This window comes from Chlorocebus sabaeus, chromosome 12 (assembly GCF_047675955.1).
Source record: "Chlorocebus sabaeus isolate Y175 chromosome 12, mChlSab1.0.hap1, whole genome shotgun sequence".
NCBI classification, from domain to species: Eukaryota; Metazoa; Chordata; class Mammalia; order Primates; family Cercopithecidae; genus Chlorocebus; species Chlorocebus sabaeus.
Genome location: NC_132915.1, coordinates 35,139,370 through 35,166,133, shown reverse-complemented (window position 1 = coordinate 35,166,133; position 26,764 = coordinate 35,139,370). Strand labels below are relative to the sequence as shown.

General features: G+C 43.9%; 1 protein-coding gene, 1 long non-coding RNA gene and 1 pseudogene across 4 annotated transcripts in view; all 3 read left to right on the top strand.

Annotated features, from left to right (window-relative positions):
• Window positions 1–14,254, top strand: part of BRD10 (bromodomain containing 10) — a 140,950-nt gene extending 126,696 nt beyond the window's left edge. For both annotated transcript variants that reach the window (XR_005240429.2, XR_012094772.1), the window contains 2 exons: window positions 7,949–9,957; window positions 10,900–14,254. The gene's annotated coding sequence lies outside the window, so the exon portion shown is untranslated. The remainder of the gene's footprint in view (window positions 1–7,948; window positions 9,958–10,899) is intronic.
• A 268-nt stretch (window positions 14,255–14,522) lies between these two features.
• Window positions 14,523–26,764, top strand: part of LOC103219477 (uncharacterized) — a 34,950-nt gene continuing 22,708 nt past the window's right edge. For both annotated transcript variants that reach the window (XR_012094776.1, XR_005240432.2), the window contains exons 1-2: window positions 14,523–15,187; window positions 22,372–22,515. This is a non-coding gene — a long non-coding RNA (uncharacterized lncRNA). The remainder of the gene's footprint in view (window positions 15,188–22,371; window positions 22,516–26,764) is intronic.
• On the top strand, window positions 25,315–26,208 carry LOC119618243 (adenylate kinase 4, mitochondrial pseudogene; annotated as a pseudogene).

The following is a 26,764-nucleotide window of genomic DNA, read 5'->3' as shown; positions in this document are numbered from 1 at the left end:
TGTGCAAATAGCGCGGAGGGGTGCCCAGTCCTTGGGGTAAGCCTATGAGCTCATGGCCATGGCTAAGTGTTAATCAGCTAACAAGTGACTGTCTGTGACGTAAAGAGACCCAGGACAGAGAGATTCTGGTGGTGGGGCGATAGTGGTGACGTAGAGAAGGGAACAGAATCGAGGCATGGCTAAGCAGGGGCCAAAAGGGGAAACCCCAGCAGCCAGGAGGGTGGGGGAACTAGAGGACCACAGGGGCTCCCTCCTCCCTCAGACATCTGAGAGCAAGAGCTGTGGCCTGGTGGCCTCGGACTGGCCTTGAGTGTGGCTCCCTCTCAGGAAGCAGCAGAGGAGGCTCCATCAGTTCCCCGGCTCTATTAGGAAAGGGGTTCCAGGTGAACACGGGCACAAAGCTGGCTGAAGTCTTGAGAACATGGCCCAAGGCTACGCAGGTGAGCAGAGAAGAGCACCAATAAATCAGAAACACGGTATATCCCATGGCCATTTGTGACTAGTCACAGTCAGGAAGTTTGAGATTACAGGAACGGATTAAAATGACCTTTGGGGTGGAAAGATATTGAAGAGTCAACACCAGGGCTCATTACAATATCCAGTAATGCTAGAGCCACCCCAGATTCTTGTCTAGGATACAATGGGGGTATTGGTTCTACTTGGGAGCAGAAGAGGCTTGAGAGGAAGATGGGCTGCGTTTGTGTCTGGAAGGTAAGTAGGGGTCACCTTCATGGGCATGAGATGAAGGCCAGTCTGGTGGAGGTTAAGTAGGCATTCACCAACCGTAGCTTGGGGTGAGGATGGGAAGGTGACATCCCAGTAGGTTAGGGCTCAGGGCCCCAGAACGGTCTGGTGAGCTTTGGAGAACTGTGAGTCGTTCCATATGGCTGGAGCTCCAAGTGCAAGAAAGGGAGTGGCAGGCCTGAGGCCCCAGTCCTGGGTGCCACAGGGCCTGGAATACCACGCTGAGCCTTTGGACTGATTTTGCAGGCTCTGTTGAGTCACAGAAGGGTTTTAAGCAGGGAAAAAAGTGGGTTGACCATACTTGCAGCATATCTGTTTTCCCATGTCATGAAGATATCCCAGGTGGCCATGAGGATTACCTTTGTTATTGTGTGTGAAAACATTGTGTAAACTGTAAATCATACCAATGTGAGTTCTAGAAGCAGTAGTTTATACCTGAATGGCAGGGCTCTAGATTGGTGATATGAAGGGACAAAAAGGAGAGAGCCTGCGGTCTGGGTTCTGATTTTGATTTAAATGCTTGCTCCAGCATTGACTGGCCGTGTGTTTTTGGTGTGTAAGACTGTCAGCATCAGTCTCTTTATCTGCAAAATGGAAACCTGATAATTCTTTCTCTCAGGGAGGGTGAGACCTAGTGTGTCTGGCATGGAGCAAACTCTTGTGTCAGTCCAGGTTCTTTAGTTGTGAGCAACAGAAACTCTGACTACTTAAGAAAATTAATAGGAGGTTATGAAGGTGTCCCCAAAACTATAGAAAAATATGAACAAGCCTGTCCTTAAGAAGGAATAGGGGGTGGGTGCAGTGGCTCATGCCTGTAATCCCAGCACTTTGGGAGGCCGAGGTGAGAGGATTGCTTGAGTCCAGGAGTTCGAGACCAGCCTGGGCTGCATAGAGAGATAGCGAGAACCTGTCTGTAGAAGAAAATAAAATTAGCCAGGCATGTTGGTGCGTGCCTGTGGTCACAGGTACTCAGGAGGCTGAGGTGAGAGGATCACGTGAGCCCACAAGAATGAGGTTGTAGTGAGCTATGACTGCAGCACTACACTCCAGCCTGTGTGACAGAGCAAGACCCTGTCCCAACAAAAAGAAGAAGAAGAAGGAATAGGACAAAGTTGTTTTGTGGGATACAGGTAGCAAGAATTAATGGATGACCTTCCTGGTTGCTGCCACCAGAGTGAAATCAGCTTTGTTCATGGTCATCTTTGTCTGTGTACAAGTTCAGTTTCCTTGGAGAATCTTGCATCAAACTAAATAATACACAGAGAGAGGTTCTCTAAAACAAAAGATGTTTATTTAGGAATAAAGCATTGCAATGGTAATGTGCCATAGCAAACTATGTACATATTTGGGAAAGTAAAGGAAAACAAGGGTTTTTACAGGAAAAGTGAAGAGAATTACATATTTGTCTTGAAATAATTATTTTGGACTACAAAGATCAATAACAAGGGTGACTTCAGTGTGATACTGGACAGGCAGTAATTAGGCTGTTGTTCTTGGAGTATTTTTTGTGTAAGGTTGTGATGGCCTTTGTGCAAGGCTGTGGTTTTGCAGTCTTTTGTTATCAGGCATACAAGCATGAGAAGCCTCTTTCATTTGTCAAGGTTCAATTTTTCAGGGTTTTCTTGACATTAGTGACTCCATTTTGATTCTGACTACTTTCACACTTGTTTGGCTAGCTTGGGTCTCATGCGAAATCCTTGCTCAGGCATAAATTGGCTGGAGGTGGGGTGTAAGGGGTAGTACTTAACACCCCATCAAGGCTAAGGCAACAGGGAAGGAGTAATTCTTCAGGAAGAATATAGATTGCTGTCACCAAATTAAGAAGTAAGGGATCCCACAGAGACAAAGACAGAGATGCCCTCTACAACATTTGGCAAATGGTGACCGTCATAGTTACACAGTACTGGGTTCATTGAGCTAGGATTAGTCCCTGAGAAGTCTTCCTAGTCTTTGCTGTCTCCTAACAAGCACTGTGGGAGGAATGGGGTTGCACATCTAAAAATCCTGCAGGAGACTATGGAAGGCTGCCAGGAGCTCCCCGTTCATATTCTTATCCTACCACTTACTGCATGACTGTGACATCACCTGTTCATGTCTGACACATCCACTGGTTCCTAGGCTCTGTGAGGGTGGGGATTACATCTTTCTGTATTTCCACTGCCTGGCACAGAGCCTGCCACATGGTAGAGCCTCAGTGAACTAAACCGTCACTCAGATCTCATCCCTAGTGACTTCCTAGGAAGTAGCACTATCAGAGAAATCAGGATGATATTTCAACACTAAGAACAATTGTCTATTTCAGTATATTTTTCTGTTTCTGATTTTGAAAGAAATCAGCCTTTCCCTACCCAGTCACCATCACCCTAAGTATCATATCCTTAGGTCTGAAGACTTGATGGAGGTTTATTGATAGGAAAGGGCTTACTCAGTATACACAGCCCTTCAGTAACTCCTACCAAGCATAGTGTTCAAGGGGCAGAGGGCTCCTGAGGGCAGCCCTGAGGGTTACCCAGGTCCCAGCACAACCTGGGAGGACATCCCTGGTCTCCAAGCCTCCCTCTTCCCTGCTTAACATCAAAGAACTAAAGGGGTTAGGAAAGTTCTTGAAACTGATGAGCATTTTAACTATTAGACTGTGGACCTCCCCTGTGTCTCTGGAGGCACTTTTTCCAGTCTTCCCTTCATAGCAGCCAACTCTACAATCCTACAAGACCTGGTTTCTTAGGGCTGATAGTTTGAGATTCTTATAGTTAGTTTTTATATTTACAGAGAGAGGCCATTTATAAGGAAGGCCTTTAATTGTTTGGAGAGGGGCATTTGACTCTCCCATACATCCTGCTCATTTCTGTCTTCCTGCTGGTACCCAAAAATACCTGGAAGTAGCAACCAGACCGTAAACAATTGAAAAGTGGGGGGGATCGGTGTGGGAAGGATTGTGTATGTGCAAAGTGTGTGAAGGAATAAACCAACCCTTTAACAAAAGTTCTTATCCCTGGATGAGTTAAGTGATTTCCTCCACCTTGGGTGAGATCTTATAATTTTAAGAGTAATGGGCCAAGTGTGGTGGTTCACGTCTGTAATCCCAGCACTTTGGGAGGCCGAGGCGGGTGGATCATGAGGTCAGGGGTTCGAGACCAGCCTGGTCAACATGGTGAAACCCCATCTCTACTAAAAATACAAAAATTAGCTGGGCGTGGTGGTGCACACCTGTCATCCTAGCTACTCAGGAGGCTTAGGCAGGAGAATTGCTTGAACCTGGGAAGCAGAGGTTGCAGTGAGCTGAGATCGCACCACTGCACTCCAGCCTAGGCGACAGAGCGAGACTTCATCTCAGGGAAAAAAAAAAAAAAAAAGAGTAATGTTGGAGGAAAGGGAAGGGGAAAGGGATCAGGTAGAAACTGAAATTGCCCAAGGTCAGAGTCATGTTTTCTCATTTCTTCCTGACCATATCTGTGTGGGGAAAACTAATTCAGACTTTTTAAGAGCTAAAGAACTCCAGTGTTTTTTGTTTGTTTGTTTGAGACAGAGTCTCGCTCTGTCACCCAGGTTGGAGTGTAGTGGCAGGATCTCAGCTCACTGCAACCTCCGTCTCCCCCAGGTTGAAGCAATTATCTCCTGCCTCAGTCTCCTGAGTAGCTGGGATTACAGGCACACGCCATGACGCCCGGCTAATTTTTGTGTTTTTAGTAGAGATGGGGTTTCAGCATGTTGGTCAGGCTGGTCTCAAACTCCTCACCCTGTGATCCTACCACCTCATCCTCCCAAAGTGCTGGGATTACAGGCTTGTTTTTGTTTGTTTGTTTTTTTATTTTAAAGAAAGTTCTGGTGGGGTGTGATGGCTCACACCTGTAATCCCAGCACTTTGGGAGGCCAAGGTGGACAGATATCCTGAGGTCAGGAGTGAGACCAGCTTGGCCAACATGGTGAAACCCCGTCTCTACTAAAAATAAAAAAAGTTAGCTGGGCATGGTGTTGTGTGCCTGTAATCCCAGCTACTTGGGAGGCTGAAGTTGGAGAATCCCTGGAACCCGGGAGGCGGAGGTTGCAGTGAGCTGAGATCGTGCCACTGCACTCCAGCTTGGGAGACAGAGTGAGATTCCGTCTCAAAAAGAAGTAAGTTCTACCTAGAATTTTTATCTTGTTACATTAAAAAATAATCCAGTAGAACTGACTTATTATCTGACAGGGAGATCCAAGCTATTGGATATTTTAGAATTATAGTCAGAGGTTAGATAAATCCGTCATCTCTGACATTCTGCAGGTAAATAAACTAGAACCTAGAGAGGGTGACCACGTGAATCAGATTATCTGGTTCCTTATCTCTGCATTTCCTTCTAGTGAGTCATCCCTGAGCTCATTTAATTGGTCCAACCCAGTGTCTGCTTGTCAGTTAATGAAGAAAAGCTTCATAGGCTCAAGTGTGATATCTTAAAGAGCCAGTGGTGGCCCCCAGACCAGTGTGGGCGGTCATGAAGGGATGGGTTCCTTTGGGGAAGCTGGCATTGGGCACTGGGATTGGGTTGATCACAGGTCAACCAGCCTGTTAGGGATGGAAAGGAGGCAGGGTCTCAAGGGGACAATGCCTACCAGCAGCTATGTAGGGGCCACAACTCCCATCAGGCTTTCATGTGTTTCTTTTTTGTCTTTTTTCTTTTTTTTTTTTTCAGAGACAGGGTCTTGCTCTGTTGCCCTTCCCAGGCTGGAGGGCACCATCACACCGGCTAATTTTTGTATGTTTAGTAGAGATTGGGTTTCACCATGTTGGCCAGGCTGGTCTTGAACTCCTGACCTAAAGTGATCTGCCCACCTCAGCCTCCTAAAATGCTGGGATTACAGGCGTGAGCCACTGCGCCCAGCCTGATGTGTTTCTTGATGTTTCTTTTCTAAACTCCCTCTGATGTTTAGCAAAGTCTTTGTAATATTTCAGCCAGCATCAGCTCTACTGTGAGTTTTAATGAGGCATCTGAACAACCCTGGAAGTCAATAGATGGCAACAGCAGAGAGTAAAGTGAGAACTCCATGGGGAAGGAGAAACCCCCAGGAGAGGCAGGAGCTCTGGCGTCAACCCATCTCTCTCTGCCCAGAATCTCCTTCCAAGTTGAAGCTTCAGGAGTTTTTCCAGGCTATATTATTGGTCCAATAAGATTAGAAAACACTGAACTAAATAAAGTTAAACAGGTTTCTTCATTACAAACTCTTCTAACATCCTTAATCTACTGATATACATTATGAATCTTCAAGAGAAGGCAATTGCATTGCCAGCAGAATTTCTCCAACTATTTTATTATGAAGAAAGAGCTTGTTGGCTTTGGTGCTCCAAGAAATACTCTCTGGGCCACATCATTACGAAGAGTCATTTTAGATCCCACCTCTTGTGTGATTGATTGGCCTATTCCTCGAAGTATTTAACAAAGAGACTAAAATGTAATCCCTTTCCACAAGGAATTCAGCCCATAAATATCTACTAAATGTATGTATTCTTACTGAGTGCCAGAAACTGAGCAAAGTGATTAATAACATGGATTATTTCATTGTCTTCTCAAATCCTCACAGCAGCGCTGTCAGGTATGTGTGATTATTACGCCACTTTTACAGAGAATGAGGCTCATGAGTTTAGATAACTTAGGATTATATAAGTAGTAACTGGCAAATGGCACAACTCCCATTCTTACACATGGTGCCTCCCCGAGGGGGACACTTCCCAGGAACTAAACACAGTCCAGCATAAGACACCTTTTAAGTGTGGTTACTCTTTCCCAGGGTTGGTTATTGATTTAGCAACATTGGTTCCAGGGACCCTCCATGTCGATTATTCCTTAATGTTCTCAGGGGTAGGGACTGACTCATTCACCTTTCCATTATCAGTTGCTGGCACATAGTAGGGACTCAATATATATGTCTTGAATGAATAAAAATAAAATAAATGAAGACACTGATTTATAACTGGTCCTGGTGATAAACAATTCCTAACAGAGGCATTGCCCAGATCCTTTCAACTAGTCCATAAAATTTCTTGAGCACCTATGATATGGAAGGACTGGATTCAGTAGTCACCAAAGCTTATTGAGTTGCTGTTTCCCTTTCTGAACCTCTAATATTCTACATCACGTGATTACATGTTTTTGAAGGCAGGCCTACTTCAGACAATACATGGACAGCCTTAGGCATAAAGCCCTTTCCTGTATGAATTCCTCTATGGTAAAAATCATATTGATTGCTTAGGGAGGGGGATACTGAGTTAGTGGTTAAGTGTGAGAAGGATAACTCCTCAAATTAAAGAACTGCATGAACCCTTAACACTCAAAGGCTGGGAAGCATAGAAGGTATTTAATAAGTGCTTATTAAAAGATCTGTTTTTTGATTTAAAAATTTTTAGAGACAAGGTCTCACTCTGTCACCCAGAAAAAAGGTTTCACTCTGTCACCCAGGCTGGAGCACAGTGGTGTGATTATAGCTCACTGCAACCTCAAACTTGTGGGCTCAAGCAATCCCTCTGGCCTCAGCCTGCTGAGTCTCTGTGACTACAGGTATGCACCACCACGCTGGGCCTATTGTTTTTAAAAATTTTGCAGAGAGGGGATCTCGCTATGTTGTCCAGGCTGGTGTCAAACTCCTTTAGCTCAAGCAAACCTCTTGTCTTGGTATCTCAAAGTGTTGGAATCACAGGCATGAGCCACATGCCCAGCCCTTCCCTGAGATCTATACTTGGCTTGTGGCTAGATGAGATGCCATTTCATGGGCTTTTTCTCGTCACAGACCTCCCCATACAGGTTTTGCCCTCCTCTAACTCCTCTCCCCACCCGGGGTAGGGGTGTTCCAGGTCCCACTCTCAAGCAGAAGTAACCCCTGCCAGTCCAGGCTCGACCAGGTCACTGAGCCCCTTCCTTTAGCCTTGGGGGCTCCTTCCTTCCCTTTTCCTTCAGGGCAACGTCTTTCCCCCAAAGACTCTGGGTCATCTTTCCTTTCCCTCTTCCAACTACATACACTCAGTCCAGAAGCAGACGTTTTGGGAATGTATTTGTTTTGTTTGGGTGTTTTACTGCAGAGATGGGAAATTTTTCATTTAATGCTCTTCTTTTCTTCATGTGGATCTGCATACCTTACTGTGTGTGTGTGTGTGAGAGAGAGAGAGAGAGAGAGAGAGAGTGTATGTGTGTGTGGTGTAACCCTCAACATGCTTTTTCTGTTCTCTCACTCAAAACAGCAGTCATCAACACAGAAGACTTCTGTGACCAGATGTGAGAAGCGTTTCTCTCCACCACCAAGCAAGCAATCAAGTCTGCAGTGGACACCCACTGAGTGGCCTCCAATTCAACTCCAACACTATCTACCTGGAGATAGCATCAGATCCCACAGGTTGAGGGCTCTGTCCCCAAGGCTGGCCCCCACCACTGCCAGACACCAGCTGATTATAAAGGATATTACAGATGAAGAGATGTATAGGGTGAAGTGTGGAAAAAGGAGCATGGACCCTCCATGCCCTCCCTGGACCCACTGCCCTCCAGGAATCTCTAGGTCTTCAGCTACCAGGAAGCTCCCCAAACTTTGTCCTCCTGGGCATTTTGTTTTGGTTTTGGTTTTGCTTTTTTTAGAGAGGGGGTCTTTCTATGTTACCCAGGCTGGCCTTGAACAACTGCCTCAGTCACCCAAGCTCCCAAGTAGTTGGGATTACAGGTGCATGCCAAGCACATAACTTATCTTGGGCCTTTTAGGGAGACGTCACTGGAAAGGCATGATTGACCACCATGTAGAAATGTGATTGGACCAAAAGGGTAGGATCTCATAGGAATAGACTGAGTGGGGAAACTCAGCAAGGCCTGTCCAGATTCTTTTTGGTCTATCTGTGTAGCATTCCTTCCTCCAGGGTAGGTGACAGGACCCTCTCTGGCAGATGAAGGGAGGGCAGGAAAAGGTCAGAGAGAGAGATTCTGTTTCCTGAGGCCTGCTTCAGAGACCTATAGTGTCCCAATATTATAACAAAAGACTAACAAGGGCTATGGGAGTTACGCACCAGGAACTGTGGACGAAGACCAATATGTATCTATCATACGATCACACTTACCCATGTCATTTCCTCTCTCAGAAGAACTTCTTTTAACATTTCTTGCAAGGCAGGTCTGCTGGTGACAAATTCCCTGAATTTTTGTTTGTCTGAAAAAGTCTTTTTTACTTTCGTAGGATAATTTCACAGGTTATAGACTTCTAGGTTGGTGGTGGGTCTTTTTTTTCCTCACCTCAACTCAACACCGTTTCAAGCCATTCTCTTCTTAATTGCATGGTTTCTTTTCTTTTTTTTCTCCTAACTTTTTAAGAGACAAAGTCTTACTCCGTCCCCAAGTTGGAGTGCAGTGGCACCATCATAGCTCACTGCATCCTTGAAGTCTTGTGCTTAAGCAATCCTCCCACCTCAGCTTCCAGAGTAGCTGGGTCTACAGGTATGCACCACCAAGCCCAGCTAATTTTTAAATTTTTTGTAGAGACGGGATCTCACTATGTTGGCTAGGCTGGTCTCAAACTCCTTGGCTCAAGTGATCCTCCCATCTCGGCCTCCCAAAGTACTGGGAATACAGGCATGAGCCACCACACCTGGCCGATTGCATGGTGTCTAAAGAGAAGTCAGACATAATTCTTATCTTTGCTCCTCCAGGTACTAAGTTGTTTTCTCCTCTGGCTTCTTTCAAGATTTTTTCTTTATCTTTTATTTTCTACAGTTTGAATATTTTATGCTAAATGTGGGAGTTTCTTGGCATTTATCTTGCTTGATGTTCTCTGAGCTTCCTGGATCTGTGGCTTGGTGTCTGATATTAGTTTGAGGGAAATTATCAGTTATTATCTTTTGTTTGTTTGTTTTTGTTTTTGTTTTGTTTTTCTAGACAGGGTTTTTCTCTGTTGCCCAGGCTGGAGTGCAATGGCGTGATCTCGGCTCATTGCAACCTCCGCCTCCGAAGTTCAAGCAATTCTCTCTCGTGCCTCAGCCACCCAAGTGGCTGGGATTGCAGGCGTGTGTCACCATGCCCAGCTAATTGTTTTTGTATGTTTAGTAGAGCTTGGAAAGGCATGATTGGCCACCATGTAGAAATGTGATTGGACCAAAAGGGTAGGATCTCACAGGAATAGACTGAATGAGGAAATGCCATGCTGGCCAGGCTGGTCTTGAACTCCTGACCTGAAGTGATCTACCCACCTCAGCCTCCTAAAGCACTGGGATTACAGGTGTGAGCCACCATGCCTGGCCTCAGTTATTACTGTTTTAAATATTTCTTCTATTCCTTTCTTCCTTTCCTTTTCTTCTGGTATTCCCATTAAATGTATATTATATGTTTTGTAGTTGTCCCACGATTCTGTCCTGGGTTTTTATTTTTGTTTTGTTTCTTCTTTCCTTTTTCTTTTTGCTTTTCAGTTTTAGGAGCTTCTATGGACATAATCCTCAAGCTCAGAGATTCTTTCTTCAGCCATGCCCAGCCTATCAAAGGCATTCTTCATTTCTGTTGCAGTGTTTTTGAGCTCTAGCATTGATTTTTTTATTCTTTCTTAGATTTTCCATCTCTCTTCTTACAGCACTCATCTGCTCTTACATGTTGTTTACTTATTCCATTTGAACTCTTAGCATATTCGTCATAGTTGTTTTAAATTCCTGACCTCACAATGTTCTAAATTCCTGGCCTGATAATGTTCCTAGTGGAATAATGTTGTCTGATCATTTCAACATTTTTGCCATATCTGAGTCTGGTTTTGATGCTTGCCCTGTCCCTTTGAACAGGGTTTTTTGCCTTGTAACTTTTTGCCTTGTAATTTGCCTTGTAATTTTTTATTGAAAGGCAAGCATGATGCACTAGGTAGACAGACCTTTAGTGGTGTGGTGTGAGGTGTGGGGGTAGCATTCTATAGTTCTATGATTGGGTCACAGTCTTTTAGGGAGCCTGTGCATCAGGGCTGAGAACTTTATAAGGGCTCCTCATTTCCCTTCCACCCCTTGACATGAGACAGAATGAGAAAAGAGGCTGGAGTTGGATATTTCCTTCCCTGGGTCAGCTCTAATTAAACCCCAATAGGGCAGATCCTGGTATAATAGTTTCTCTTGGGGTAGGCCTTGTTAAGTGGGACCAAAATGCTCTGGTATATTTCAAAATGGTTCCTTTTCCCTTCCTCCTCCAGGAACATAAAGGGATTTTCCCTCAATCGTCACTCTGAGAACCTGGTAGAGCTCCAAAAGGTAAACTCACAAAAGTGTTTTACCTGTAACTGGGTCCCTGGGGCTCTTAACTGTCAGACTTGTCATTACCAAGCCTCTAGCCATTCGTTCGTTAATCATAGAGCAGGTTTTTCCTGCAGTGACACTGGCTCTCAGAGGTTTCTGCTTGTGGGTTTCTGCTCCAATAAGTTTGGATTCTCATTATCTGCCTGGCTGTCTCTAATTTGGGGGGCAGTAGTTTGTCCTGTGACCTCACTTCCTTGACAGATCTAGGACGAGTTAGTTTTTCAGTTTGTTTAGCTTTTTACTTGTTGCCAGGATGAAGTGATGACTTCCATGCCCCTTACCTGCCAGACTGAAAACTGAAAGCCTCTCCTCTTTGGAAGGATAATTTCACTCGGTACAGGATCCTAGGCTGATGGTTCTTATTTTTTAACACTGTAAAAATTTCACCTAATTCTTTTTTTTTGAGACAGAGTCTCGCTCTTATCACCCAGGTTGGAGTGCAGTGGCACGATCTCGGCTTACTGCAACCTCTGCCTCCTGGTTTCAAGCAATTCTCCTGCCTCAGCCACCACACCTGGCCTATTCTTTTTTTTTTTTTAGACATAGTTTCGCTCTGTTGCCTAGGCTGGAGTGCAATGGAACGATCTTGGCTCACTGCAACCTCTGCCTCCTGGGTTCAAGCGATTCTCCTGCCTCAGCCTCCCGGGTAGCTGAGATTCCAGGTACCCACCAACATGCCCAGCTGATTTTTGTATTTTTAGTAGAGATGGGGTTTCACCATGTTGACCGGCTGGTCTCAAACTCCTGAACTCAGATGATCCACTTGCCTCAGCCTCCCAAAGTGCTGGGATTACAGGCGTGAGCCATCACGCCTGGCCTCACCTTATTTTTGATTCTGATTATTCTGCTTGTGTAACCATGGACAAGCCTTTTCCTCTCCCTGGGTCTCAGTTCCTTTATTTGTAAGGTGGGTAGGTCTAGTGGAAAGGATTGAAGTCTATGGTCTCCAAGGGTCCTTCCAGCTCTAACATTCTTTGATTCAATCATGCAACTATACAACAACCACACAGGGTTTGATGTTTCAGCTAATACCAGTCTGTGGCTACTGGTGTGAGCTTGTCACATGCCCTCCTGGCTCACTGCGAATCACAGCATGTTGCTGCTTAGAGAGGTCATGGTAGGCAGTCCTTGCAATGAGGTGTTCATCCATGTTTGGCCAGTCTTCAAAAAAATACCAACCCCTGAGAAAGCAGAAAGCCTACAACCAGAATGCTAATGCCTGTGCTCGAGAAGGAAACTTCAGTGGCAACAAAAAGCACAGCAAAACAGTGTCCCAATGAAGCTCTTCTGAATTCGACACCATTTGAAAGTACTCCATTCCCCTAGCAACTTTTTTTACTTAAAAAAAAAGCAGGAACTGTTTTTTAAAATGATATAAGAACATTATATTGAAGAAAGCAATACGATATTTTGTCAAATAACATTGGTATGATTGTGACTGTCATGTCTGATCAACCAATTCTAAGGAGAACTCTATCCTGTGCAGAATGCTGGCATGCTACTTAGAGCTGATTGAGAGGATGACGTGCCCAGGACTGGCAGGAGCCCCCTGGTTTGGACTTCTCGCTTGATACCAAAATATTCCATTTTTAACAGAGCAATTTGGCAATGTGTCTCAAAAGCCCTAAACATGTTCTTCCCTTCTGGATAGTGATGAAGAGCTGGACAGATATTTGGCTAGGACTCCCAGCCTTCTTCTACCACAGGTACAGGAGGAAGATATACACTAGGGACACTCTAGGCAAAAGCACAGCATTTGTTATTGACTCATTTTGGCCCCACATCTCTGTGTGAAAGCTTCAGGTTGTTGAGCTGGGCTGCACCTTATGGAAGCCCACAGTGCTAATTGTATACCTTTGAGTGGAGACTTAGACCCTCTACTGGCTGCCTTCACTCTTGTCCCCAAGATCCATACTTGAATCTCTTTGTCCTAGAGGACTCACCAACCTGAAAGCAGGAAGAAACAGTGAGACAACCTAAAAGAAAAGAATGTTCCTCCCTAAGGCCTCGAGCAAAACCAGAACAAAGGCTCCCACACCTAGACTTTTCCACTGCATGGGCAGGTAGTCCCCCTAGTGGGAGGCAGCAGCCCCAGGTCCATCTTGCCACCTCAGCTTCTTAGAAAACAATGCCCAAAGGCCATGAGCCTTCCCTTTCTCCAGGAACTAGTATCTCCTTTTTCTGAGAGCACTGTCCTGCCCCAACTCCTTGAGGTCAAAGTAGAATTTTCATATTCTTCGAGAACCTGCCCTCCTAGGGGGTTATTTGGTTGGTCCAGGGCCAGCTGTATCCCTGCCCTTCTCATGGTTTGGTCAAATGCCCTTCTTTTGATTACAGAAGATATTTCAGCATTCTTGCAATTGACTCTCCCTTTTGCTAAAGTCATTTGAGACAGGTTTCTAAGATGGCAAGTCAGGAGACTAGAGACCAGATCCCCAAAAGTGGGAAACTAGAGAGAGAGGCCCCCATGTGGACACTAGCATTTCTAACCTACCATCACTGACACCCTAACCTTTTACCACCATGTCCTGAGAATGATTTTGCATCTGAACCACTGTCTTCACCCCTTTTCTTCCTCATTCCCAAGGGGCCCTGAAAGGGGAGCTTTGAGTCCTTCCTAAGGGTAGAAGCAAAACCTCAGTAGCCAGTCTATGTCAGGATTTTAACCTCAGGACATAATCAGAGGTGTGCACACATATTAAAGTACAGTGATCTAGGGCTGCATTCCTGTAGCTGTAAAAAAATTGAAAATAACCTAACAATAGTTCAAAGAATTATGGTCCATCCATCCAACAGAATGCTTTGCAGCTATTAAAAATGATATTTTTAAGGAATATTTAATGACATGAAAAATGCTTATGATATAATATACCAAAAGCAGGCCAGGAACAGTGGCTCACCCTTGTAATTCCAGCACTTTGGGAGGCCAAGGCAGGAGGAGTGCTTGCCCCCAGGAGTTCAAGATCAGCCTGGGCAAGATAATGAGATCCTAGCTCTACAAAAAATTTCAAAAATTAGCCGAGCATGATGGCACACACCTGTTATCTCTGTGACTCAGGAGGCTGAGGTGGGAGGATTGCTCCAGCCCAGGAGGTCAAGGCAGTGAGCCGTGATCGTACCACTGCACTCCAGCCTTGGTGTCAGAGTGAGACCCTGTCTCAAGAATAAATAATAAACAAAAGAAATAATATACCAAATTCAGAATATACAATTTAATGTACTTTATAACCTAAATTATATCAAGTTATATGTACATAAACAGCCAAAAAGAACCACACAAAAAATGATAATTCTACTTTCTTCATTATGTTTTCTGTATTTTCTAATTGTTTTTGATTAGCATGGTTTACTTTGGTATTTATTTGGTATTATGTTTTGGCATAATATTTTATATTAAGTAATGAATGATATTGAAAAGATCAGAACCTTATTAGAACACATCTTCCTACAGAAAATTCAGATTTCCTTCTCTGCTGTTTGCGCTCAGCCTTTACCAGAGGGTCACGTGACCAGCAGTAACCATGAGGACCTGTTTTCTGCCATGATATTTCCTCCAGAGTACATGCTCTTGGTTTTCTGAATCCCCGGAATGCTGGGCCAGTTGGCTCAGTGGGAGCTGCCATTCCAACCCCCAAGGCAGGGTTGTTTCTTTAGCTGGCGGGTGGCTTTTGGTACCAAACAAGTAACTTTCCTTTCCCATGAACTTGTCTGCAGTCCCAAATGACTTGGGTCACTCTGCCGACCCTGTTATCTGCTTTATTCCAGCTTTTACTCCAGCTAAGGTGGGGAGCCTGTAGATTCCTGGGGTCCCACAGAGGTGACATAGCAATGAGAGAGCTGATGATGTCTCATATTCATGACACACCTTTGCCTGGATTCACAAGTGTGGCTACACAGGGAGCACAGAGACCAAGGGTTGAGGAGCCAAGGTTCTCGGCCTCCCTCCTGCCGTCTGACTATCCGAACTTGAACAAGCCTTTCTGAAGCTCTCTGCCACCTGTCTACCAGTGTAAACTGTGATCCAGGGAAACAAAATCTCAGACATCTTTTCTGACCTAAATTGTCTCTCCTATTCATTCCATGGAGTGTGCCTAATAATAAGAGCAAACCCCTGCCACATGCCAGATGCAGTTCTAAACACTTTATACAGATGGACTCATTTAATCTTCAAAACAACACTGAGAGGTAGGTACTGTTATCATCATCATCATCATCATTCCTTTTTCATCAGATGAGGAAACTGAGGCAAAGGGGGACTCAGTAACATGGCCAGATGCACACAGCCGGGATGTGGAGAGACAGGGATTGTAACCCAGCTGAACTGGCTTTTAAATCTAGACCATGAACCACTCTGCTCCACTGCCTCTCAGTGATGTGAATTTCAGCTCACCTGTCTTTATTTCAAACTTGGCCAGAGGTGGTCAGTCAGCCACAGTGACACACTGGCAAAACTGCAAAGTGAGTGATGCCCGCCTCCCTTATCCTCCAGCTGCTCAAGGTTGACCTTTGGGGTCACTGCTGTATAATTCTCCTTCTTCTCAAGCATGCAAGGATGGCAGAGGCCCTCCCACTGCCTCCTAGACCTATTAAGACAAGACAATGGCTGTGGGCTTCCCCACCCTCTTGGCCCCATCTTCTGACAAAGAAGTAAGAAAGTACTGTTTTCCTGGTTTTTCAGAAAATAAGAAATACAATACTTATCACTTAATGAGCATGCTCTGCACATGTTATACATACAAATTAACTCATTTGGTTTTCAAACAACACCCCCCTACCCCCATTTTTCCAAGACAGAGTCTTGCTCTGTTGCCCAGGCTGGAGTGCAGTGGTGTGTAATCATGGCCCATTGCAGCCTTGACCTCCTGGGCTCAAGTGGTCCTCCTGTGTCAGCCTGCCAAGTAGCTGGGACTATAGGTGTGCACCACCATGCTCAGGTAATTTTTAAATTTTCTTGTAATTTTTAAATTTTAGATTTTCATGGTGAGGGATGGGGTCTCACCATGTTGCTCAAACTCCTGGGTTCAAGCAATCCTCCTGCCTCAGCCTCCCAAAGTGCTGGGATTATAGGCATGAGCCACTGCACCTGGCCTCAAACAACCCATTCTTATTACCAGTCCCATTTTACAGATGAGGCCAATGAGGCTCAGGGAGCTCGCGTAACTTGCCTGAGGGCTCACGACTAGAAAAGGAACAGGAAGCACAGCACTAATATACACACCTTGCTCTCGGCCCATCCCCACCCTCTCTTCCCACAGCTGGGTCATCATCTGACCCTCTCATTGCCACTCAGATTTTTGAAAAAACTTTTATAACACTATTAATTCAAATCAAGTACTTTGGGTTTGAAGACCTTCTGTTCAAATTTGATTACAGGTTTCCTTAGTTTCCCATGCCTCCAGTTCTGTGAAATTACAAGTTCATCTGTCCTTGACCTAAATCAGTCTTTTGGAATGGTTGAGAGAGAGGTGAGATAATCTGTGTACAAGTGATTTCAAAAGCATCAAGTGAGCTACCAATTCTGGACTGTTTGTCATAATCTGCATATTAATAGCATTCTCACACAGCCCCCAGGCTGCGTGGAGGAGCAGCTCTGTTTGTATAAATCCAAACAAAAGGATCCAACAATCCTCTGCCTACTTATCCTCTCCCCACTATGGTTGGATCCTATTGTTTGGATATATTGTTTGGTAATATTGGTTCTGATCCCCGAAACAGAAGAAATATTATCCAAACAATATATCCTGTTCGATCTAGAAATCACAGAGGTAACTGGTAATAGTTCTATAAACAATATAATCCCAACACCAATGGAAACTGGTGTAAGAGAGAGGCTCATCTGCAATTTACCCCCCAAAACAGAAGTGTAATATGTGTAATAGCACACCTACGTGTTTAAAATCTGCTTTTATTCATTTATATTCTACCGTACGACAATCACATAATGATAAGTGTTCACAATTATTTGATTAAAAATTATTTTTAAAAGTAACACATACTTACTGCCAAAAACTTGGAAAATGCAAAAAGAATGAGGAAGAAAATTTAAATTACTGTTAATGTCAGAACCCAGATATAAATCCTGCTTTTAGCTGTATTTTCTTCTGAACTCATTTTATATATTTTTATTTATTTGTTTATTTATTTATATTATCTTTTTTTTTTTTTTTTTTGAGACAGAACCTCACTCTGTCGCCCAGGCTGGAGTGCAATGGCACGATCTCGGCTCACTGCAACCTCCTCCTCCCAGGTTCAAGCGATTCTCATGCCTCAGCCTCCCGAGTAGCTGGTATTACAGGCGTGTGCCACCACACCCAGCTAATTTTTGTATTTTAGTAGAGACCAGGTTTTACCATGTTGGTCAGGCTGGTCTCAAACTCCTGACCTCAGGTGATCCGCTTGCCTCAGCCTCCCAAAATGTTGGGATTACAGGCATGAGCCACTGCACTGGCCTGCATACAAATTTATTTTTTATTTTTATTTTTTTTTTGAGATGGAGTCTTGCTCTGTCACCCAGGTGGGAGCACAGTGGCGTGATCTCGGCTCACTGCAAGCTCTGCCTCCTGGGCTCGCACCATTCCCCTGCCTCAGCCTCCCAAGTAGCTGGGACTACAGGTGCCCACCACCACACCCAGCTAATTTTTTTGTATTTTTAGTAGAGATGGGGTTTCACCATGTTAGCCAGGATGGTCTTGATCTCCTGACCTCGTGATCCACCCACCTCAGCCTCCCAAAGTGCTGGGATTACAGGCGTTAGCCACTGCGCCTGGCCTACATATAAATTTTAAAGTATGATTGGGCATAATTTTTTATACATATGTATAGATGTAATTTTTTCATTTACTTTTATATAAAGGAACATTTTCCTATGTCCTGATGATTAATTTTAATGATTGTGTAATTTTTAATCTAGCAATTGTACCATAATTTACTACCCCATTTGTGTTACAACAAACATCTTCATAAACACAGGCTTTTTTCCTTCAGTAATTTTTTTTCCATGAAACAACTCTCCAAAGAAATATTGAGTCACAAGTTAGGATCTCATGTTATATCTGAAGCAGCCTGATATCTTGCAGAAAAGGTGTTAGTTCATATATTTTAATATCATGCCACCACACTGGAACTCACCATCCACACACATTAGGCACCAATAGTTGTAAAGAACTCTGCAAGGCACCTCCTAACTAAAGTTCAGAATGGAGCCTCAGGGAGTACAGGGGTTAATGCTGAAACACAAGCCTTCTGTCCAGTGATCAACCTCTTCTTCTCGGAGGCCTGCCTGCATCCTGGTAAGGAGGGTGCTAGAATTCTTACAGATCTGGAAAAACTGGCTTCTTCCACCTGCCCCAAACATCTCTGCCACCCCCTGAGGAAAGCCTGTAATTTTGACAGCTTTGTTCCCTTCACTTGAGGCTTTTAGAAGGGTTAAATACCTGCCCGCCCTCCCCACACCCTGGGAAGGATAGCTCAGCAAAAGTGCTATTAATTACTTCTAGTCTAGTATAAATGAGTTTTCAGTTCTTCCTTGACAGTGGGTTTTGCAGGGTGAGGGGGGATACTGGAATCTCATCTGGGAGGATGGGTTCTTAGTGAGGAGTCTTGCCTGCTTTATAATGTTTCTCTAGGTTGGCCCTTTCGCTTACTGAGTAAACAGTGGCTTGCACTGATAGGGAGACTAGAGGAACAGAACACTGCTCACCCAGCGATCCTATTTCCTTTTGAAAATGGCCTCAAGCAACAAGTCTATGAGGAAAATGTTCAACTTCATTGATCAATGAAATGTAAATTAAAACCACATTCAGCTACCAATTTCCAATAGTCAAATTGACATGCTGCTTCACGACTAGTGAAAATGTACAATTCTGGAGGGCAGTTTGGCAATATCTATCAAAAGCTTATTTAAAATGGGCATAGACAACAGAAATGTATTTTACAAGGATGTCCACTATGGTGATGTTTATAGAAGTAAAAAATTGGAAATGATCTAAATACCTAATAAAATATTTCAAATAAAGTATAGTAGATATATTCTACTGAACTATTATTCAGTCACTAAAAATGATATAGGTAAATATTTATTGACACCATATAATAAATATTTATGAGGTAAATATTTATGAGCCACTGCGCCCAGCCGATTCTGGCTTTCTTATTGTATTTTATTGGATTGTCACACAGTCTTGGTTGGGGCCCCTGGGACAAGTCCATTTATAGGACCTGAGAACCAACCCATGGCCCCAACAAGTAGACACTCCTTTGGAATGAGAACCCACCTTGGTGATCAGTTGTGGGCCTTAAGGATTAAGCTGGATAATCAAGGATGACCCTTGATGATAATAGAAGAGTTTCGGTTTAGGCACCGAATGTTATGTATAAATGAAGAAATGTGATTTTTAGCCTGACACAGTGGCTCATGCCTGTAATCCCAGCATGTTAAGAGGCTTAGGCAAAAGAATAGCCTGAGGCCAGGGCTTTAAGACCAGCCATGGCAACACAGAGACTCCATCTCTACAAAAAATAAAAAGTACAAAAAATTAAAAAATTATCTGGGCATGGTGGCACACACTTGTAGTCCTAGCCACTTGGGAGGCTGAGGTGAGAGGATCTCTTGAATCCAGGAGTTTGAGGCTGCAATAAGCTATGATTGCACCACTGCACTCCAGTGTGGATGACAGAGTGAGACCCTATCTCTAAAATAAATAAATAAGTAGGCCAGGCATGGTGGCTCATGTCTGTAATCCCAGGACTTTGAGAGGCTAAGGCAGGAGGATCACCTGAGGCCAGGAGTTCAAGATCAGCCTGGACAACATAGGAGGATCCCATCTCTACAAAAATAATTTAAAAATTAACCAAGCATGGTGGCACACACGTGTGGTCCCAGCTACTTGGGAGGCTGAGGTGGGAGGATCACTTGGGCCCAGGAGGTAGAGGCTACAGTGAGCCATGATTGTGCCACTGTACTTCAGCTGGGGTGACAGAAGGAGACCCTGTCTCAACAAATACATACATACATACATACATACATACTTAAAAAAAAAAAACAAAATGTGATTTTTAAAAAACTCTAACTTTTAAAGGACTAGTGGCTGGATTGTGTCTAGAGGGACAGCCCCTGATTATCTGACCACTTTTGGTAACAGGAAGGACTACACTCAACTGGTCCCATGAAAAGAGAGGGGCCTGGAGCCACCTCCCCAGGTGGTCTGGAGAAACAGAATGAGCAGTCCCCCTCCCCTGGTGGTGGTGTTGCACTTGCTGAGATCCTTTGACCTTGGACTATTCTTTTTCTGGGCAGACCAAAAAAAAACCCTTCCTCCCTTCTCTGGGGTCAACACTAGAGCTCTGCCTGCACTGGGAAGAGAGTGTAGCCCTAGGGTCCCTCACTGGCTTATACTTTCCATCTCCTTCTCTTGCCAGGTCTCCAGAAGCCCTGTCTTGTAGATCTGCGTCTCCAGTTAACTGTCCACTTCTTAATGAGAAAGGAATCTGCTGTTAGTGCCATCTCTAAAAGAAGACAAATAGGTCTTTAATTAAGATTGACACACATGGCTCCTGCTTTCTCCTTGTTAAAGGTGGTACTGAATACCTCAATAAAATAGTAAAAAACAAAACAAAACAAAAAAACCAGCAAGTATGATTTTGAAAACTCAACCCTGTACCTTGAATAGAAAGAGTGTAGAATATATTTCACTAAATATTACTTTTTTTAAACTCAAATTCAGCACAGCCTAACACCAATGATGACATCCTGGAATAATACTTTGAGTTATTAACTGACATTTTTTCCCTCTCCAGTACTTTACTTTTTCTTAGCTTTTACACACACACACATGCATGCTAAGCCATTGTGGGTTCACTGCCTCTCAGAAATGCAGAAACATTTTGACAGAGAGCATAGCTTCTTACTAGGTCCCTGTCTCAGTCCATTTTGTGTGGCTATAACAGAATACCACAGACTGGGAAATTACAAAGAACAGAAATTTATGGGCTCATAGTACTGGAGGCTGGAACTCCAATATCAAGGTGCTGGTATCTTGTGAGGGCCTTCTTGCTACATCATCACATAACAGAAGGAGAGAGAGGGTGGAGGTGGGGCAGTGAACTGACCCTTTTATAGGGAACCCACCATCATAATAATCCATTATCATGATTATTAGGAGCCTGAGGCAGGAAGATACTTGAGACCAGGGGTTTGAGACCAGCCTGGGTAACATAGGGAGACCCTGTCTCTACAATTTTTTTTTTTAATGAGGCCAGATACGGTTGCTTATGCCTGTAATCCCAGCACTTTGGGATATTGAGGCAGGAGGATTGCTTGAGGCCAGGAGTTCGAGACCAGCCTGGGCGACAGAGTGAGACCCCCATCTCTACAAAAAAAATTGTGGACCAAAGTTGATAAAATTGTCCTTACAACTTTCATGACCACTAGAGAGAGGACATATAGTATGTCACTGGTTGCGTTATCAGCAAATGGCTCTGAGCTTCATTCATTTATTCACTTATCCATCCATTTTTATATTAATGTACATCTGGCCAGACACTGGAGACATGAAGATGAATGGAACAGAGCTCCTGCCCTCACTGTGCCTGCTGGCAGTAAACTTCATCCCTAAAATACTGACAGTGCTTTTATCCCAGATATAAATATAAATGCTTCCTTCCTTCCTTTTTTTTTTTTTTTTTTCTGGAGACAGACTCTGGCTACAGACAGTGACACAATAATTACAGCTTATTGCAACCTCTGCTTCCTGGGCTCAAGCAATCCTCCTGACTCAGCCTCCCAAGTAGCTGGGACTACGGGCATGCACTACCACACCTGGCTAATTAAAAAATATTTTTTTTTTTTGTAGAAATAGGTCTCATTATATTGCCCAGGCTGATCTCAAACTGGGCTCAAGAAATCTTCCAGTCTTAGCCTCTCGAAGTGCTAAGGTTATAGACATGAGCCACTGTGCCCTGACCTATACTTTCCTTAATAAACTTAAGTTAGGCTTATTTAGCATGTAAGAATTCTTTGTTAAGATATTAAAAATTCTGGTACTAAGACCTGTGTAATACAGGGGTGTGGTTTTTTCAAAGTATATCTAAGGCTGTGTTTAAATTTAGTAAATCTGAATACTTAGTAATGATAAACTTGAATGTAGCCATGTAACCTGGCACAGTGCCTGATGAATAGCAGTCACTCAGTAAATTATAGTACATCTCTGTAGTAAGCATCAACTATGTTCCAGGCCTTACTTGTAAGAGAATTAACATAATTCCTCATTAAGGTGAGAAACAACTTAAGGCTTTGAAATAGTTATGGGTAAGTTGGGATAGCAAATACCAAGCACATGTGCCTCCATTTTCCTTTTTCTCACCCATGACAGGCATTGTCAACGGATCACGGGTCTTTCTCATTCCCTGAACTTCGCCTCGGAACTTCTCTCAGCAAAAGATGTTGCCCACTTGCCATTTCTAGGCCAGGAGGAAGAGACTGGAAGTCTGGAGAGTCTTTCTTGTTTTGTCTCAAGGTAAGACAGCATGACTTTCAGATTAGTTATTAAATTCCTCAGAGCCTGTGTTTACTTATCTGAAACTACGAATCATAACTTCACCTAATTATCCTATATGGTTCTTGGGAGGTTTAAATGTTATGAGGGGTAGGGAAGTGCTTTGAAAGGTTAAAAGAACAAGACACTCCCGAGAGAGTAGCAAGAGCTCCCATAATTCACAGAAATTAAAGTGTCTTTGCCAAGGAGAGTATTCCATTCAGTCCTGTTTAGAACAGAGAAGATCCCATTTCAAAAGGACTTCCTGCTAAATAATTAGAAAAAGGAAAAGAAAAGAGGAAGCAAATGGAAAAGGAACACAGAGAGTGGACGTGACTTGGAGTCAGAGGCATTAGAGTCAAGTATAAATTCACCTCTTGCTAACCATGATGTTTGGAATAGGTTACTAAGCTACCATGCATTACATGGAGTGTACAATAGTCACCTCTCAAGGTAATTGGAAGTATGAAATGAGTTCATGTCTGCAAGAGGGACTAGTGCAGAGCCAGGCATATAGGGACTTGGTGAACTCCCAGCCTCAGTGAGGGAAAGGAACCACTGCTTGAAGCCTGCCTGGTCCCACACAGTATAGAGAATTAGGTTTTGCTATGTTCCCATCCATCCATCATCCATCCATTCTTCCAACTTCTATGGAGCATGACTACTTGATGTTGAACTGGGAGAGTGTGTGTATTGTTGTTGAACATTTCCCTGACCTCAGAACCACCATGAGGGAAAAGAGAGCCATGCATGATGTGATTTGAGCAGTACCCCAGGATCCCACTTGCCCCACAATTTTACCTTCTTTAAGCTTTTGAGTCTCTCTTTGGAGAACTTCTCTTTACCACTCTGACTCTTGTGCTCCTGAGGAGGTGGGCCTCCCTGGGCAATTAAGGGCAGCTATGGGCTAGAAGAATGCATGCCACTGAGTGGAGGTGTGCAGGGCACCGTGTGCAGCACAGAGGCTGGGGAGGGATGATAGGAACCCCTGTCTTTGAGGAAGTTATTACAGTGAGCCAGGAGTTCTGGAATGTTTTGTCTCATGCAGTGCTTTAACCTGTCCCTCTCTTTGGCACTTCTCAGCACTGGGACTAGTAATATAATCATATTTTTGCAAAGACATGCCTTCATCTCTCATCATTTTTACTTCCCCAATCTGGGTTCCAGGCATTGACTCAGAGCCCTTCAATCCATACTCTTTCTTGCCTCCAGAAAGCTCTTGCCTACTATTCTGTGGCCACCCTCACTGCCCTACTTGTTCCCCTGATGAGTGAATGCTCCTATAAGAGCACTAACCCTCCTTCAGTGAGGTCTTTCAACCACTTGCCTTTCTTCCGCTCTGGTCTGTAAGTTATGCCAGGGCAAAGATTTGTCTTGGGACCTGCCATATCCTGAGCACCTAAAAAAGTCTGGAATATAGGAGGTGCTCAAATATGTGTCAGTTGACTATCATCAGCTCTTCTTTGTGGATGGTGAGCCCTTAGATAATGGGGTCAACATCTTCTAATATTTTCAAGCCTCTACTAGACACCTCACAGAACATAGCTTATTGCTAGGTGCTTAGTAAACGCTTGATGAACAAAAGAATGAGTGAATTCATGTCTTATAAAATGGGCAGATCCCTAGGGATCCCATTCAAGGCTACAGATAACGTGGGATGATGTGCTGAATATTTTCTAGAGCCCCTGCAGATCCATTGTCCACCCTTGCTTACCCTGTTTGGTACTCAGGAAGTTGACCTTTATAAGATGGTATTGACAGGTTATTTTGACCTCTGCTTGGGTTCAGTCAATGGGATGTACCAATAGATTATAAGTAGGGAGAAGAGTGAAGTCTAGGTATAGTAGATCCTCATCATTTGCAGAATCTATATTTGCAAATTTGTCTACTCACTAAAATCTATTTGTAATCCCCAAATCAATTTTCATGGCACTTTCATGGTCATTTAGACACGCGCAGAGTGGTAAAAATTTTGAGTCACTGGTTGTGCACGTCCCCAGCTGAGGCAAACAAGGTGACATAGACTCTGCCTTCTTGTTTCAGCTCTCATATTGAAAAAAATTTTGGCCATGCACAGTGACTCATGCCTGCAATCCCAGCACTTTGGGAGGCCAAGGCAGGAGGATCCCTTCAGCTTAGGAGTTTGAGACCAGCCTGGGCAACATAGCAAAACCCCATCTCTACAAAAAAACCAAAAATTAGCCAGGCGTGATTGCACAGGTCTGTAGTCCTGGCTACTTGGGAGTCTGAGATGGGAGGATGGCTTGAGCCCAGGGAAATCAAGGCTTCAGTGAGCTATAATTGTGCCACTGCACTCCAGCTTGGGTGACTGAGTAAGACCCTGTCTCCAAATGAAAAAAAAAAGAAAAAAATGTCATGGTCCATTTAATGTCATGTTTTCCACATGGTTTTCATTGATGATTTCAATGTTTAAAATGGCCCCCAAGACTGGTCATAAAGTTACTGAAGTGTCCTTAAGCCCAAGAAGGCTGTAATGTGCCTTGCAAAGAAAATACCCTGTATAAGTTTTGTTCAGGTGTGAGTTACAGTGCTGTTGGGTGTGAGTTCAAAATTAATGAATCAACAATATATATTAAATAAAGTATCCCCAAATCAGAAACACACATAAAGCAAGTTTATGTACTGATTGGCGAAAATGTGACCAGAGACTAGCCAGACTTAACCCTGTATTTCCTTTAGAAGCAATGGTTCAGTCTTTGCTAACTCAGTGTTTGCAGTGACTTTATGGAATGTAAATACTGGCACAGGGCTGAGTTGGTCCCTGCACAGGGCTGAGGGTAAGGGTTGTCTTAAAAGTCTCTCCTTCCCTGAGTAGGAGAGTAACCACAGTACCAGAGCCAGCAGAGGGTGGCAGAGGTTGGGGCCAAGAAACAAAGTTCTACGTGCACCCTCCGGTTGTCTTGGCTGCACCTTTGGCCTCGCCACTCCTCCCAAAGGCAATGACTTCCAAACTCCTGCACATGGTCATCCTCTGGCTGCCCCTCTTGGCCCAGAAGTTTGGCCTCCAGCATCTCTCCAATGGCCATTTCTTGTGGGAGAACACCAAGGCCAACACCGAAGTTAGTGACGTGGCAAAACAATACACGGAGAACGGTCTTTCGGTTCCAGACCATGTGATCACATGCCTAATGGTGTCAGAGTTGGAGAACAGGTATGCCCAGCACTGGTTCCCAGATGGTTTTCTGAGGATGTTAGGACAAACCGAAGCCCTGATTTGAAGACAAAATCTATGAAGTGGATTTGGTGATCAGTTTGAAGATTCCATTCGAAACACTTAGATTGTCTCAGCCGATGTTGGATTCACCCTCCTTGCAGTAGAGTATATAACCTGGGCTTCAATCCACCTGGCATACGTGAGATTGATGACATCTCTCGGGAACCGTTAGTCCAGCAGGAGAATGGTAAACTCGAAGCAGTTGCTGCCAGGATAAGACAGTATAAGGTTGTGACAAAGCCTGTCATTTAATTATGCAAGAGCCCAGGCATGCGCCACCATTTTTCTGGGATGGAGACTGATAAAATCTGGCCCTATGCCTACACATTTTTCTTAACAAGATCACACCTATTCAGTCCAAAGAAGAATCAGGAAGATATGGTAACTTGTTCAATTGTGTATATAGTATTGGTGCTATGTCCAAATTAGAAGCTAGCTGAGATAGCTTGCAGCATCTTTCTAGCTTAAATGGTGAACTCTTAGGAAAACTAATGAGTAGAAAGAGCTCATGAAATATCCTTTAAAAAGAAGGGCCACCTGCACATATTTAAAGTATCTCTGCACATGTCTCAATCCCTCCACAAGAAAGCAACTCAGGCTAGATTTCAAACAGCATACAGTCTAAGCTCTAGCTGATTTTTGACAGTTGTACTGTTTCTATAGTATGCTTTTTACAAGTGATGGTGGTGATCTCTGGTTCTCCTCATCCCCTCAAAACCTGTTGAATCACAGCACCAGTAGGCCTGAGAATGCTAACGGCGCTAGCCCAGGCTTTCTCCCAGATTCTCTGGTATGTGCCCTCCTGGTGACAATGAAATTGGCTAATTGCTCTCAGTGGTCTCAAGTGACTATGTCCACAGTTCATCTTTCATAGTAGGAATCATAGTAGGAATCCACAGTTCATCTTTCATGGCAGGAATCCTTTTTATCTTCATCCACACTCCATAGAATCTATCCTTTTCAGACATCCTAGGAGGAAAGGATTTGGCTTCTATT